This window comes from Chrysochloris asiatica, unplaced genomic scaffold (assembly GCF_000296735.1).
Source record: "Chrysochloris asiatica unplaced genomic scaffold, ChrAsi1.0 scaffold00067, whole genome shotgun sequence".
NCBI lineage: Eukaryota > Metazoa > Chordata > Mammalia > Afrosoricida > Chrysochloridae > Chrysochloris > Chrysochloris asiatica.
This window is the reverse complement of record NW_006408585.1, coordinates 8526975-8542549: the sequence shown is the minus strand read 5'-3', so window position 1 is coordinate 8542549 and position 15575 is coordinate 8526975. Positions and strand designations below refer to the sequence as shown.

Sequence of the window (15575 nt, the reverse complement as noted above, 5' to 3'; positions counted from 1 at the left end):
GTCAAAGGGCATGACCAGAAGGTGTCCCACCCTGTGGCCTGGCTGCCCGCAGCTGCGGGTCGGAACCGCCACAGCTAACTAACCAAAGCTGGAGGGCGGGGAGGGGGCGGGTCCCGGCAGGGGGCGGGACCGAGGGGCAGAGACCGAGGTGCCGAAGAGTGCATCGGGAAGGGTAGTTCCACGAATTTCAGTAGGATTGTCTCCTGGACTCCGCTTGCCAGGTTCGGACTACAACTCCCAGGAGTTTGCGGGCTCGGCCGGTAGTCCATGCGCAGTGGGCGCCACATTGTATCCTATCAGGCGGAGAGAGGGTGATGTCACCTGCGAGTTGGTAACCTACGAGCGGCAGTGAAGGAAACTGTTTAACCGGATCCCATTGTACCCGGAGCGCAGAGCTGCCTTTCCAGCATGCCGGGGCTGCTCAGGTAAGGGGGACGCGCCGCCTTACCCGTCCCACTCATTCATAAGTGGCACGGCGCAGTGGCGCGGGGTTGGGCGCGCTTCCCGGGCTTGGAGCTGGGCTCACAGCGCGCCCTCCAGCTGCCTCCCGGGAGCTCCCGGGCTAGTAGGTAAATATTAAACCCGTCCTTCAGGTTAGGTCTGGGTGGGAACGGGACCGAGACAGCTCCCGCCTGCCAAGCCGAGGATGGGAAAATGGCTGCAGCGCTGCGCAAAGCGAGGCGAGCCATAAGGAAGGCGCCCCAGAAAACGGGGTCCCTCCTTCCTTTCTGAGGCTCTGGGCTGCCGGAAAGCCAGCAGGGTACCACTCGCCGTTTCGCAGCAGGCTCTCGGAGGCTGGGACTCTGGGGGTCGTGGCCTTGGCTTGGGACTGCGGACATCGCAGTGGATGGGAACTTCTGGCCGGCGGCTTCGAGAAGGAGAATCCCGAAGACCGGGATGAAAGGAATTCCGGTACCCGTCCGCGTTCGGGCAGAACCTCCACCATCCAAGGCACCTTTACTCAAGCCCCATTGGAAAGGGGCGGGGAGACTGTAATTCAGGCAAAATTGGAAGTTAAATGTCTCAAAGCTAGAGGAGGGAAACCGAGTGTTGTGGAAGGAGCCAGTGTTGGAGGACAGTTACACTGGAAGCCGCGCAGCCTGCGACCAGGGTTCGAGGCGCGGCAGAGCGCGCGCGCCTCGCGGTCCTTTTCTGGAGGGCGCATCTTATCTCCCCCGTACTCCTTGCTTCCTCTGCAGAAAGCACAAAGCCCCTGCCCCGGAGCCATCGGCCTGGAGATGGAAAGGGAGGTGGTGTGTGTGAATAATCTAATGATAAGGTTCGCTTGTTGGGCAGGAGAGCTGGATAATCGGGTTTTCCCAGCTGGTGCGGAAAAGCCAACTGCTTGCGATCGGCTTGGCTTGCGACTTGGAGACAGGCGTGAGGCCCGAGAGCTCTGAAGTCCTCTGGATTTCTTCTCGCAGTTCTTGGCACCTTCATTTGTTGGGTTATTCACTCATTCATCATACCACGCTAAGGTTTCTGCCCTTAAGGAGCATACACACAGCCTGGGGTCGAGGTGTTCTGTCTCACCCTCGTAAAATATTTCAGTGGGTCCATTTTCTCTCTCTTTCCTCCGACTTCCTTTAGGAGAGACCAAGAGCAAATGCCATCTGTGATTGTTTTGCTTCCATCCGAAGTGGCCCCAATTCTTTGGGCTGGTAGTTTCTTGAGACTCGAGCTGGACCTAGTGAATTGGAGCGGAGTTTGTCTGCAAGATGAATCCTGTTGCCATGGCGACTCCTGCTGCCAAGGCTGTTTCGATTCGATGCGGTTCTGCGGGCAGCTGGGAGGGCGTGGTCAGTGGGTGTGGTCAAATGCTTTCCTTGGGCCCAGCTGCTCTGTCCTCGTCGGCCCTTTCACAACCCCAGCACTCTCCCCATTCTTTGGTAAATAGCTTGGGCACAAATCTTAAACCTGTATCTCTCTAATTGATCCCCATACCACATCTCTCCCCATCCCTTTCACAAATGAATTGTTTGGAACCCTTTTCCTGAGACAAGCCCTGAAAATTACAGTCAGAAGATCTCTTCTCTCATTGTCAGCTAGCTGCAGCATTTCCCGATCCTCAAGCAAATAGTGTTAGAGACAGTGGAGTGTCTCACAAAGGGCACTCGATTTCCACTGCATCAAGAAAGCTCCCTGGTCACCAAGAAAGGGCAATATGCACCAGGTGCAGCTGATTGGAAGTGATTAGAGACAATTAATAACTGAAAGTGAGTTTCCTCTGATTATGGAATTGAATTATGGGACTCACAGTCATCACTCATGTTTCTCTTAAAATCTAAAGGTTTGCCTAGAGGATGCAGGTGTTTGAGGGTGAAATGCTCTGGACCTGGGCCCTGCTCTGGCTTTGTCATTACTGGCAACCTTTGAACACAGATGTAACCTCTGTATCTCTGGAGACTTTGTGCTCCTTATTGATAATGTGGGGAGAAGGGCATAGAGCGTTTCCTCAAGTTGATTCTAGATACATGATTAACTCTGAGTCTAACTTTAATGGCAGAATGGCCTTGTTCTTTGTGGCAACCCTGCAAAGTGGCAAGACAGCTTGCTGGACTTCTCTTTACACTGTACTTGTATTTTAGGGCTAATTGGTCTCCCTTTTTTACAGATTCTTGATGAATTGCAGTTTTTTTGTAACTTGACTGCCTGTGTTTCATGCCAGGGTGCATTATTGCAAAAGTTGTCAGGGGCCGATGAGGAGCGTGTGTATCTGTGACTGGCTATGCAGTTACATTGTTATGCTGGTAAATGCTTGGGGATGTTGCATGCCAGATGCTTGGCATTCGTCATCTCTTTTAAATAGGTGGTTATATCCCTGTAAAGACACAGAGTCAGAAATTGTGACTTACTGTTTCTTTTTGTCCTGGAACTTGTCACTCACTGAAAGTCTCTTTCCTTGATCTGTTTGCTGCTTATCTTCCTTACTGGATTGTAAGATCTTGAAGGGCAGATGTTTCCTTGGTATTTACAGCCGTGTTTGGCCATTGGAGATACTTCATAACTATTTGTTGAGTGAATAGTAAGTCGTAGATCTATGATTGGAGTCCTGGTGTGGCGCTGTAGGATAAGCCCTGGACTGCAAGGTCGACAGTTCAAATTCACCAGCCGCTCCTCAGAAACCTAATACAGGGTTGCTATGAGCTGGCACCGACTTGACGGCGCTTAACAACAGAGCTATGGTTGGTGATCCAAGGTCTGTATTCTTTCCACTGATAATTCTGTCATCAATTGCAACATTCCTCTAAACTGCTTTCTGCCAAGAGGTTTCATCTCAGCATAAACCAGAACTCCTGTGTGGTATGTGATTTGACTGTAAAGGGCCTTGGCATTTGAAATGGAGACGTGCTTCCTAATTAGTTGCTTTTGCGATATGCTAGCTCTGGTAGCGTAGTGGTTACGAATTGGGCTGCAGACCACAAGGTCAGCAGTTCGAAGTTACCAGCTGCTCCACTGGAGAAAGATGAGGCTTTCTGCTCCAGTAAAGATTTACAGCCTCAGAAACCCTGTTCAGGGTTGCTATGGGTCGGAGCCGACTTGACAGCACATAACAACAACAGTCCACAGCAAACATTTTTCTAGTTATAATTTGCTGTCATTGCTCTTGTTTCTTCTCTACACTATACTTGGCCCAGATCAACTTTCCAGGAGGTCAGTGGCAGGAAGCTAGGGAGAGAGAGAGAGAGAGAGACAAAGACAATGACACTTAGAAACTTTTGCCAGGCCCCAGACAGTCCTGAGGCATCTTTTGGGAAGAAGAGCTGGAAGATCATAGTTCTGTCATCTAAGGTTGATGGTTCTACAAACAAGGTTTGTTGTTCTAGGATAGCTGATGAGAGGAAAAGTAGTATCCTCAGATTTGCCTAATTTTTATAACACTCTCTTGTCATGCAGTAGTTGGATTTTGTGGGTTTTCAAGTCCAAGTCAGTGAAGAGGTGTGATGGCAAAGAGGGTACAGTGTGTATACCTTTGGTGGTACTCTCAGGAGCTCTGTGAATAGATGCCAAGAAAATTGAATCCTGGCTTTGTTGCTTTGTGGACTTGCTCCTGAGTGTTAAGAATGTATGTGTGCCTGTGTGTGGTTTTGTTTGATCTACTTTGTGTAAAAGGCTACTTTTACTGTTGGTACCATGGTCATCAAAACAAACAAGGTGGTTACAAACAGGATTGAAAGCATTTCATTTCGTAAATATTTGGGAGGGGGTTGGCTTGAGACTCTTGAGGTCTTCTGTGAAAGCACTTAAAAAGTTACAACATTGGACTAGGGGAAACAAGTTTTTCTCACAAAGCTTGGTGTACCACTAGGAGCCACAGGTATTTGCTTCAAGAAATGATCAGTTTGTACCTGCGGAGGCCCTCCCTGACTTTGTATCACTCTTGGTATTTTCAAGTGTTAAATGTATCTCTATATTGCAGAAACAAAGCAATTTGGTCAACTCAGGTTAGCAAACCTACTCTCTTTTTAGAGAAGGCATCAGCCACAAATAAATTCCTCTATTTTGAGCTTTTTTCTTTGAGAAAATGGACCACTGTCACATATTTTTGGTGTGGCATTTTCTAACTTGGTAATGAAGAGAATCTTGTAAATCATAACACTCACAGCCTCTGTTCTTAGTGGTTTCCCCTTAAACTCAAACTTTAAGAATACGCACAAGCATTATTTAAGAAATCAGTAAAGAGAGCAGAGTTCAGAGGGTTTGGGGATAAGGTAAAGTGGCAAACTGGGCTGGGGCAGATGGTACCTGTTTGAAATAATGCTTACTTAGCAAGTATTCTGTTTTGTTTTTTATATAGAGTGGCTGATAGAGATGGACTTGAAGAGTGGATCTACTAATTAACCCCCTTTCCTGAAAGTACCTTGCCCCCTTGAAAAAATGACATATGAAGATGAGCTCCAAATTGATTTTAGCATCCTACATTTCCCCTCTAGCCGACTCATTTTTAAAAAGTTTTTATTGTGCATTGAGTGAAAGTTTACAGGGCAGATCATCAGTTTTACATTCAACAAATCATATACTTTGTTTCATTACAATGATTATAATCCCCTCCATATACCGTTGTTGGTGGTGGTAAGTACCGTGGAGTCGGTTCCGACTCATAGTGACCCTGCACAGGGTTTCCGAGGCCATAAATCTTTTAACATAACGTGAAAGTTCTTTTGAAAGTAAAATGACAACTTGCACGTAGTCAAAATGTAATCTAATATTGTGTATCCTCAGATTTTAAAATAAGCGCCCTCACCCCACACCAGAAAAAAAGGGTTTTATTTGTTTTATAATAGAGCAAACAATGGTGCCAGTTATAAACCACAGCCACCATTGTGGGTTAAGTGTGTAAAGCTAATTCCTTAATTTTACAAGTTTCTTAGCAAGTTTCTTTTCTAATGCATTTGGTATGATTTCCTGACTTACAATAGATATTTTCCTTTTGGGTTAAAGCTGAATACTCTACTTTCACAATACACTTTCACAATATTCAGTGACAACAGTTGGCCAAAGACTAAACCATGTCTTCAAGAGAAATAATGACAATGCTATAAGGAGCTCTGGTAGCGTAATGGTTATGAGTTGGGCTGCTAACCTCAAGGTCAGCAGTTCGATACTACCAGTGGGTTCCACAGGAGAAAGACGAGGCTTTCCACCTCCGTAAAGATTTACAGCATTGGAAACCCTATACAGGGTCTCTATGGGTAGAAACCGACTCAATGGCATTTTAACAAAAACAACAACAATGCCTAAGCAGTATATTTTTTGGGAGGAAAAATGGAAAAGATTGACTAATCATTAAGCTACTTAAAGATAATATTCACCTAACAAGCATTAATTTCTGAAACTTAAAAAAAAAAAAACACCATCCCATTCATCTTGTTACACTTCCAAGTACAGATAGTGTGGGTTCCGTTTCAGACCACTGCAGTAAGGTGACCATTGTGATAAAGTGAGTGTCACGAATTTTTGTGGCTTCCCAATGCACAAAAAGTTATATATGCCCTATACTGTAGCCTATGAAATATGCAATAGCAATATGAAAACTCTCAAATTGCCACAATGTGACACGGAAACATGAAGAGAGCACATGCTGTAGGAACATGTTCAGTGCAGGTTGCCATCCACCTTTACTTGGAATTAAAACTACTGTCTGTGAAGTGCAGTGAAGTGAAGCACAGTAAAGCAAGGTATGCCTGTATGCCATTCACCTTTAGTAACAACCTGAGCTCATTTGGTCCTATAGATGACACCAGGATTACCTTTATTTCTGCTAGGCACACAACGTTTGCTTTTGTTAGGTGTCATCCAGTCGGTACCAACTTATAGCGACCCTGTGCATAACAGAAGGAAACACTGCCCGGTCCTGAGCCAACCTCACGATTGTTGCTACACCTTAGCCCGTCGCTGCTGTCACTGTGCCAGTCCATCTCATTGGGAATCTTTTCCTTTTTCTCTGACCCTCCACCTTACCAAACATGATATCCTTCTCCAGTGACTGGTCCCTCCTGCCAATATGTCTGAAGTATGAGAGATGAAGTCTGGCCATCCTGGCCTCCAAGGAGCACTCTGGCTGTACTTCTTCCAACAGAGATTGGTTTTGGCAGCCCATGGCATTTTCAATAATCTCCACCAACACCATAACTTAAATGCATCAATTCTTCTATGGTCTTCCTTAATCACTGTCCAACTTTCACGTGCATATGAAGTTATTGAAAATACTATGGCTCGGGTCAGGTGCACCTTAGTCCTCAAACTGTCATCTTTGCTCTTCTTGTACAGCAGATTTGCCTAATGCACACAATTTGGGTCATCTACTAAACTGGGCTTCATCGTTTTCATTTTTTTTTCATCCTTTTCATCTTTGAGACAAAATGCAGCGTGATTGGCAAAAATTGCCCACTTGCTAACTAAATCCATTGCCGTTGAGTAACCTATGGACGGAGTAGAATTGCTCACAGGGTTTCCAAGGCTGTAAATATTTATGGAAGCAGACTGCCACATCTTTCTCTTACAGAGTGGCTGGTGGGTATGAACTGCTGAACTTAGGGTTAGCAGTCTTTAACCACTCACTGTACCACCAGGGCTCCTTGCCTATCTGATGGACTCTCTGGATTTAGACTTCCAAGAACAGATAGTCCAGATCCCAGCCTCGGGCATCATCTGGAAAATACAGCAGACCATCTTTTGTTTTTGAAATGGGTTCTTCGAGTCTGGCTTGTGGCTCAGTTCAGTGGGAGTGATGTATGAACCAGGTCAAAGGTACAGGTTAGTTTGGCTTTTTTATGAGCTACAAACTGCAGCCTTTTTTATTTTTTAAAAAACATCATCTTGGTCACAAAAGAGGCTAGACAGTATATTGTGAATAAATCATGCAAATTAATTACCACAAGAGGCAAAAGAAGGTGACATCATATAATGAACTGATGGGACTCTTAGTTTTATTTTTAAAAATTTTTATTGTGCTTTAGGGGCAAGTTTGCCGAACAAGTTAGTTTCCCATTTGTCAGTCTGCACATCAAGTGACCTCAGTTGCACTCCTCACAATGGGTCAGCACTCCCCATTTCCTCCCTGGGTTCCTCATTTTTGTCTGAATCTTCTACCCCTTCCTGCCCTCTCATGTTTGCTTTTGGGCAAATGTTGTCATTTTGATCTCATATTGTTCCAAGGAACAAGTTCCTGTCAGGTGGTGGTGTTTATTTTATGGAGTTGTATTCTATTTGGATGAAAGGAGGTCTGTCTCCAGGGATGGCTTCATTCAGATACTGGTTGAAAGGGTGTGTTAGGACCATAATCTAGGGGGTTCTTCCAGTCTCTGTCAGACCAGCACCTCTGGTCTTTCTTGTGCTTTTTAATTGTTTGACATTTTCTCTCAGTCTGCTCAGGACCCTCTGTTGTGATCCCAGTCAGAACCGTCGGTCATGGTAGTCAGTTAACACCTAGTTCTGTTCTTAGGGGAGTGGAGGATGTGACTCATGTGTTACCTTCATTCCTGAGACTAATTGATTCCTTGAGCCATTGGTTTCTTCACTCTTCATTGCTCTGAATGGATGGGAAGAGACCCAATAATAACTTAGATGGCTGTTTGTAAGCTTTTAAGTCCGCAGCAATTAATAACCAAAGTAGGATTTAGACCATTGTTTTTATGGACTATACCATGCCAATTGACAGAGGTATCCCCCAAGCCTCTGGCCCTCCGTCAGCAAGCCTAGGAACATGTGCTGTGAAGTGTTTGGTTATGTTTTAAGAAGTTTCCATGACTGTACCCCTTGTGTGCTCTGTTGTCTATACATGCAGCCCCTACAATTATGTGTGTAGAAATATCCACAACCAAACTATATCTGCAAATGGGTGTGTTCCCTTACATCCTCCCACACCTCTTTAGCATTCCTTTCTACCTATGTGTCCATTCATAAATGATTGTTTGTTAATGCTCATTAACAATGTTGCAGGATTGTCTACGTGATTGTGAAATTACCTTTGGCGCCCTTTATTCTTGAGTTCTTCTCAGCGCCTTCCTTTGCCTTGGTCATGATGTGCTGACTTCCCCGACATTTTGTATTACCTTTTCCTTCCCCATTATTACTGTGCCTTCTCTCTAGTTAGTAAGTTTCCCTCCTGTCCCCTCCCATCCCTGATAACCTTCAATGAATTTTTTTTTTTCCCTGTGTGTAAACAGTTTCTTTTTTATAATAGTGGTCATATACAATATTTTTTCATTTGTGATTTATTTACTTTACTGAGCATAATGCTCTCCAAATTCATCCATGTTGTGAGATGACTCGTTGTTACTCTGTTCCTATATTCCGTTATGTGCCTGTACCAGTTCATCGGTTGATGGTCACTTAGGTTGTTAACATTTTCTTACTATTGTGAATAGTGCTGCAAGGAACATGAGTGTGCATATGTCTATTTGTGTCTAGGCTCTTTTCACCTTAGGGTGTAAACCTAGTAGTGGGATTGATAGTATTTCTGTTTCAAGCTTCGAAAGGTAGTGCCATACTGTTTTCCTTGGTGGTTGTACCATTTTAAATCCCCACCAGCAGTCTATGTGAATTCCAATCTCCCTTCAACTTTGTTTTTGTTTTTTTTTTTTTGTACGTGCCATTATTGTTGGGGTGAAACGGCATTTTGTGGTTTGGAGTCCTGGTATGGTGCTGTAGGATAATGCACTGGACTGCAAGGTCAGTTTGAGTTGCAAGGTAGGCAGTTCAAACCCACCTAGTCGCTCCTTGGAAGCCCTATGCAGGGCCACTATGAGTCAGAACTGACTGGATGGCACTTAACAACAATGGCTGATGATTCCCAGCATTTCTTCATGTGTTTGTTAGACACTTGCTTGTCTTTGGTGAAGTATGTGTCATATCCTTTCTCTAGTTTTAAATTGGATTGCCAGTGTTTTTGTTGTTGAGGTATTGAAATTTTCTATAAAATTGAGAGATTAGACTCTTAACCAACTATGTTGTAGTTCCAAATTTCCTCCAGTGTGTAGGTTCACTTTTCACTCTTCTGAAGAAGTCTTTTGATGAGCATAAAAATTTAATTTTTAGAAGGCCCCATTTGTCTAGTTCATCTTTTGCTGTTTGTGAGGGGCCTACCATTGTCCCTATTCTTTTCTTCCATGATCTTTCTAGTTTTAAGTTTTATATTTAGGTCTGTGTAGATTGTGATGAGTCTTAGTTTTCCTCAGAACCCTTAAGCTAGCAAGTCATAATCAGCAGTTTGCCAAGGAACTACACATTTCTGATATCCTCTTATAAAGATTGGGCAGTTTCCTCAGAGTTTGCCGGAGTCCATGACCTTTGTTTTAACTTTTTCCTTGGGGGCACTAGAGAGTGTCATGAGTGTTTTGGTGCCTCTTTGAGGCTTTACTCTTCTTCTGTAAAGCTTCTATAGATGGACACCATAGTAGCAAAGTGAAGGAAGAGGCTAGGCATACTTTATTCACCAGGTGAGATCGGTTGTGGTTTGGTAAAACCCAGCTGTGAAAAGTCAAGACATGAGTTAAGTTGGAACCTGCAGTTCTGTAACAGGGTTCGGCTAGGGGCCCTACAAAAATCACTAGAATTGATTGCAAAACTTATGGTAAGAAATTCAAGGAAAGGAAATGGAAAACTTAGGACCTTGTAACATTCTCTATCTTGCTCTTGGAAAGTTGATGGAAAATGTAGATATAAAAAATGTCTAGCAACCTATTCAAGACAGCGCACAATCTTGCACAAAGTTGCACAACATTTGGTGGCTGTTGTTTGTATGGTGGTGGGAAAACAAACAACAGAACTATTTCTAGTTTGTTTTCCATCCTGCTTGTGTGTGATAATTGTGGTGCATTAGAAGTGTGGGGTTTCCACAGTGCTCAGCTCTCAGTGCTGATCTGAGCTAAGATCAGAGAGGATGTGAAAGGGATAAGTGCTGGAATTGAAGCCAATGGCTGGGACTATTTGCCTCATGTCCTCAGAAGGTTAAATTGACAGCTTGCTTTTATGTTTTTGTATTTTAAAATGCAATCATAGAGAGATATGACCCATTTAGCTTTTGAGATTCTACGAGTTCCTAACACTTCCAACTGCAGAAGTATCCAAGAATGGTGGCAAAAAACTGCCTTGCCTGTGATATTTTTTGGCTAAAGGATTAATTTTAAAAAGAAGATGACAGTATGTGATTTTTAGCTTGAGCCAATTTTTTGACCTGTGTCTGCCGTTCCGCCATTTTCCCCCACTGTCCACCTGTCCCTGGGGCACTCATGGGTTGTAAATTGGGTTTGCTGGACCAGGGGGCATCATCATTTCTAATTCTGCTCTCTGGCTGCTTTGTGGCAGTGAGATGTCTGTCCTTGGTCAGCAGGGTTCGTAGGGGAGGAGTTACGATCACTAACCTTATAAAGAAGCTCCAATTATCTCCCTTACTTAGAATATGGGGGCTCCGTGGTAGTAGAGAAGGAACCCTGGCGCTCGACTGCTAACAAGAAGGTGGGCAGTTCAAACCCACCAGCTGCTCTGTGGGAGAAAGGTGTGGAAGTTTGTTTTCATAAAGATTACAGTCTTGGAAACCCAATGGGTCAGTTCTACACTGTCCAGTGGGGTTCGCAATGAGTTGGAATGGATGGCAACAGGTTTGGTTTTTTGGTGGTTGATTTGTGTGTGTGTGTGTGTGTGTGTGTGTGTGTATGGCAGCATGTGGTTTTTAATTCTCCCAAGCTCATTTGTTTTTCTGATAGAGCAATCTGGGGGTAGTAGATGGAGAGGGGCGGAGGACAGAGGGAGTTATTGAGTTTCGCTAATCTTATCATTTGTTTCCCTCAGGATTGCCTTTGTTTATACTGTCTCTTCAGGCCAGGAATTCCTCCAGCAGAAAGCATGCACAGACTAGGGGATAGTCATATCATGGCTTCCTTCTTCTTGTGTTTCCATTTGCTGATTTGGCTTTTCCTCTCTGCAAGCCTCACCCCGAAAGGAAAGGCTAGAGGCATTTAACTTGCATTCAGTTCTTCCTTTACGTGGAGAGACTTTAAAGCAAGTGACTGTCTAGATTATTTAAGTTTGGTGGAGAGTCTAATCATTAATGTTTGGCCCCTTGCATGAAATCCTTCTCATCTTTTGACAGGTTTTTAGCAATTGCACAGATGAAAAGAAGCCAGTTGGTTTTAGGTTCAGATTTGGGTAATTCTGGCAACTCCTGTAAGCTTCTTGGGCCTCTTTATCCTGTTCTGTGAAATTGTGTTCACATAGAATAAGCTTATCTCCTTGGTAAACACTAAAATTTTATAAGTATGGTATCTTAGAGTAATGACTTCACTAACATGGCATTGTGTTGTTGATGTAATAGCCATCGAGTTTCCTTAGAATGGGTTTTAGTGAGGCGGAGCTCTATAGTTTCATGTAGTAAGTTTCCAGCCTTGGCTCCTGCTTTCAGCACACCATCCCTGTGACCCCATTCTTATCTGGAGCAAGAACCCCAAGATCTGGTCCTTAATCGATTCCCCTTAACAGCTTCTGGTACCGCTTCCCAGCCCAGTACTCAGTAAGGTACACAGGACATCATGATGAGATGAGACCTTGTTTTTTGGTGATCATCAGTTCTGTGTAAACGGATAATCTCTTTAAACCAAACTTTGACCACCAGTGGTGTACAGAATGAATGCAGCAGCTGCTTGGTTTTGTTTGGCCAGTGCAGAGCTGTTTTAAACAAGGGATGACTTGAGTGAGTATAGTTTCTGATTTGTCACAGCTCTCACCCCGCCCTAGTACCTCATGCACAACCACCTCATTTATGTGCGATTTTTTTTATATCCTTGGCTTTTGAAGGTATTTCCATTTGTAATCTTTATTTTAAAGTAAATTGAAATGGCCTGAGAATGCCTTTGAAGGTATATTCAGCTGGTAAGTGACCTGTTCTTGGAAGCTTCAACACTCAAAACTGTTGACATTCTTGTTGTGGGGGCTGTGTTGTGTCTTGTAGGGTATTTAACAGCATCCCTGGCCTCTCTCCACTAGACACTAGCAGCACCCTCCCCACCCCTCCAGTTTGGCAACCAAAAATATCTTCAGACATTGTCAAATATCTCCTGGGGGCGGGGAGGGCAAACATGCCCCAGTTGCGAGTCAGTGCTCTATCTTGACAGATTTTTGGATGGCCTGAGAACTTTAAACATTGGACCAGGCTTGGCTATGGAGGGATACATTAAAATTCATCTGGAAAGCCCAGCTTCCCTTCTCTTTTTATTTATTTGGGCAGTTGGTTAGAGCAAAGCAAAGGTCAGTGGATTAGACCCTTCGGGGTCACTTCTCCATTCTTCCATGACCACAGCCTGGGAGGCCAGCCACGTTTTAAGGACATGTCCTTGGTCACAACAGAGGATGCTCTGAAACACTGATGCTGGGTCCAGGCAGGCCGACCAGAACTAGTGAATAAATAGCTTTGAAGCCTATGGCCCGTGTTGGCAAGTCAGTCATGACACTTTGGAGAAAGGTCAACTCAACCTTTATGGTCAAAGGCCAAGATGCTCACAAAAATAATAAAGCTCTTCAGCTCTTAAAAAGGCCAGTTTATCTCACATCAGCAATGTGCGAAGAGAGCTCTGAATAGGATTCGCACAGAGATGCTCCTTTTATTTCTCTCCTGCAAGCAAGCATACCTTTTCAAGTTGACTCTAAAACTTGGACTTTGTCAACACTTAACTTGACTTGCCTTTCAGAAAAACGATAAGATTTTCAGTGTCCATACTGAAAATGTTCTGAGATTTTAGTTAACTGACCCAAACTTTCTTCTTGAGCAACTAATGTGAAGATAACGCTCAGCAAAGCACACCTTTTCATTGAGCCATAAACCCAATTCCTTCTAAGAGGTATAGGTGGCACTTGTGAAGGAATCTGTACGTCTTCCACTGGAGTTGCTGTAGTGACACACTGCAGAAGCATCAGAATTCTCTGGTGGATTTTAAAAAGCACTCTACTGTACTTTGAAGGAGCTCTGATAGCATAGTGGTTACGAATCAGGCTGCAAACCTCAGGGTCAGCAGTTCGAAACTACCACCTGTTCCGCAGGAGAAAGATGAGGTTTTTTGCTCCTGTAAAGATTTACAGCCTCAGAAACCCTGTACAGGGTCGCTATGAGTCGGAACCAACTCCACAGCACATAACAACAATAGCAACAACAAAGAAGCTCTGGTAGCGTAGTGGTTACGAGTCAAACTGTTAACCTCAAAGTCAGCAGTTTGAAACTACCAGCTGTTCTGTGGGAGAAAGATGAGGCTTTCTGCTCCCATAAAGATATATAGCCTTGGAAACCCTATGCAGGGTCACAGTGAGTCAGAACCGACTCTGTGGCACACCACCACCAGTGTACTTAGGGATGCTGATTCAGTAGCTCTGGGGCTATGAGGCCCAATCTGCAGGATTCTTGATCTCCCTAAGTGGTTCTGATGCTTCGCTATTACTGGCAAACAAATGGGAAGAAGTCAAGATCTTGTGTTGGGGGAAACCAGTTGCAGAGGTGCACAGGGGCTGGTTGGTTTAGTTAAATGACCTGCTTTGTTATTAAAATGTGTCCATTTTACCCAGAGAAACAGAGATGCCTGAGATAGAGACAGAGATGATGACATGGAGTGATGAAGCGACTGGGGACTTTGGACCCATTGAGAAAAAGGGACTGTGGGCCGAAAACTGGGGGAAAGAGGGGGAAGTGTAGGGGGCGGGTTTCTGGGATATACCCTTTGGGTGGTTGAGGATGCATGGAGGGGATTGGAACCATGGCAGTGAGATGATATACGATGGAATGAATGTAAAACTAAAGTTCTCCCATGTAAACTATCATATAATTCACAATAAAACATTAAAAAAAAAAAGTGTCCATTTTAGGAGTTGCTGGGTGGTGGAAATAGTTATTGTGGCTGCTAACCTCAGGGTCAGCAGTTCGAAACTACCAGCTGTTCCATGGGAGAAAGATGAGGCTTTCTGCTCCCATAAAGATTTACAGCCTTGAAAACCCTGTACAGGGTTGCTATGAGTCGGAGCTGAGTCCATGGCACATTAACAACAACTATAATACAAAGGTTGGTGGTTCAAACCTACTCAAAGACACTTCCAAAGAAAAGGCTGGCAGTCTAATTCTGAATAATCAGCTGCTGGAAGTCCTATGGGATACAGCTCTATTGATGCATCAAAGGGGTCACCATGAATCAAAATGGACTTGATAGCTTTCTGATATATATTTTCAAAAGCATCTTTTAGAATTAGATTTTTTTTTAATTAAAAGGAAAGTGCATTGTCTAATACACTGAAATGAATGCTTTTAGTGATTTTAAAACTGCTGTATTTTTGACAGGTTTAACTAAAAAACTTGGGGAAGTTACCACTTTCTCAAGATGTCTACCAGGGAGGATTCAATATATGTATTAACCTATTGCTTAAAAGAAAAGTAAACAGAAACCACTCATTTAAAAATGATCAGCACCAGAAGTATCCTTGAGATAAAATGGTTAGGAGAGGAGAAAACGCTCTAAGCAGCTTCTCTTCTAGAAAAATGTAGAACTTAGCAAGGATCTAGATTATTTCACAGCTAACTCCATCTTCTGTAGGATAAACACTACTGTGAACCACAAGGTCCACAGTTCAAACCCACCAGCTGCTCTTTGGAAACCGTATCCAGCGTCCCTTTGAGTCAGAACCAACTCAACAGCACTTGGCAACACAAAAACCACACCATCTCTGTGGACTTCCTATCATCAGACTCTCTCTGGTTTTATAAACATAGGGTAGTTTTGTTTGTTGCCTGTTTGTTTCCTTCCTTTGCCTTTGCTATGTACCAGTTCTACATTCCAGTTTGGAGGACACTGTTTTCCCTAGAGTTACAATTAGCGAAAGGAGAAGAGAATAAAATGGCTCTTTTTCCTTGGTATTTACTTAGATCCATGGAATGACTAAACTGAGGAGCGGAGGGGAATATACGAGGCATTTTATGAACGATCTCATAAGCTATGGAAGCAACATTTTAAAACATCGTCTGCTCCTTCATTTGGCACGCAAAAATGATTTTAATGTTGGGTGTGAGCATTTTAGAATGCTGACTGAGAGAAATACCACATTTT

At 43.8% G+C, this 15575-nt stretch overlaps 1 protein-coding gene across 2 annotated transcripts in view; it reads left to right on the top strand.

The window, feature by feature from the left end:
• Positions 1-336: 336 nt before the first annotated feature.
• The window catches only part of DAAM1 (dishevelled associated activator of morphogenesis 1), a 229885-nt gene continuing 214646 nt past the window's right edge, over positions 337-15575 (top strand). Inside the window, exon 1 of one of the 2 annotated variants that reach the window (XM_006864597.1) lies at positions 337-425. The gene's annotated coding sequence lies outside the window, so the exon portion shown is untranslated. Of the gene's footprint in view, positions 570-15575 lie in introns of both variants that reach the window. The other variant, XM_006864598.1, reaches the window with a different exon arrangement.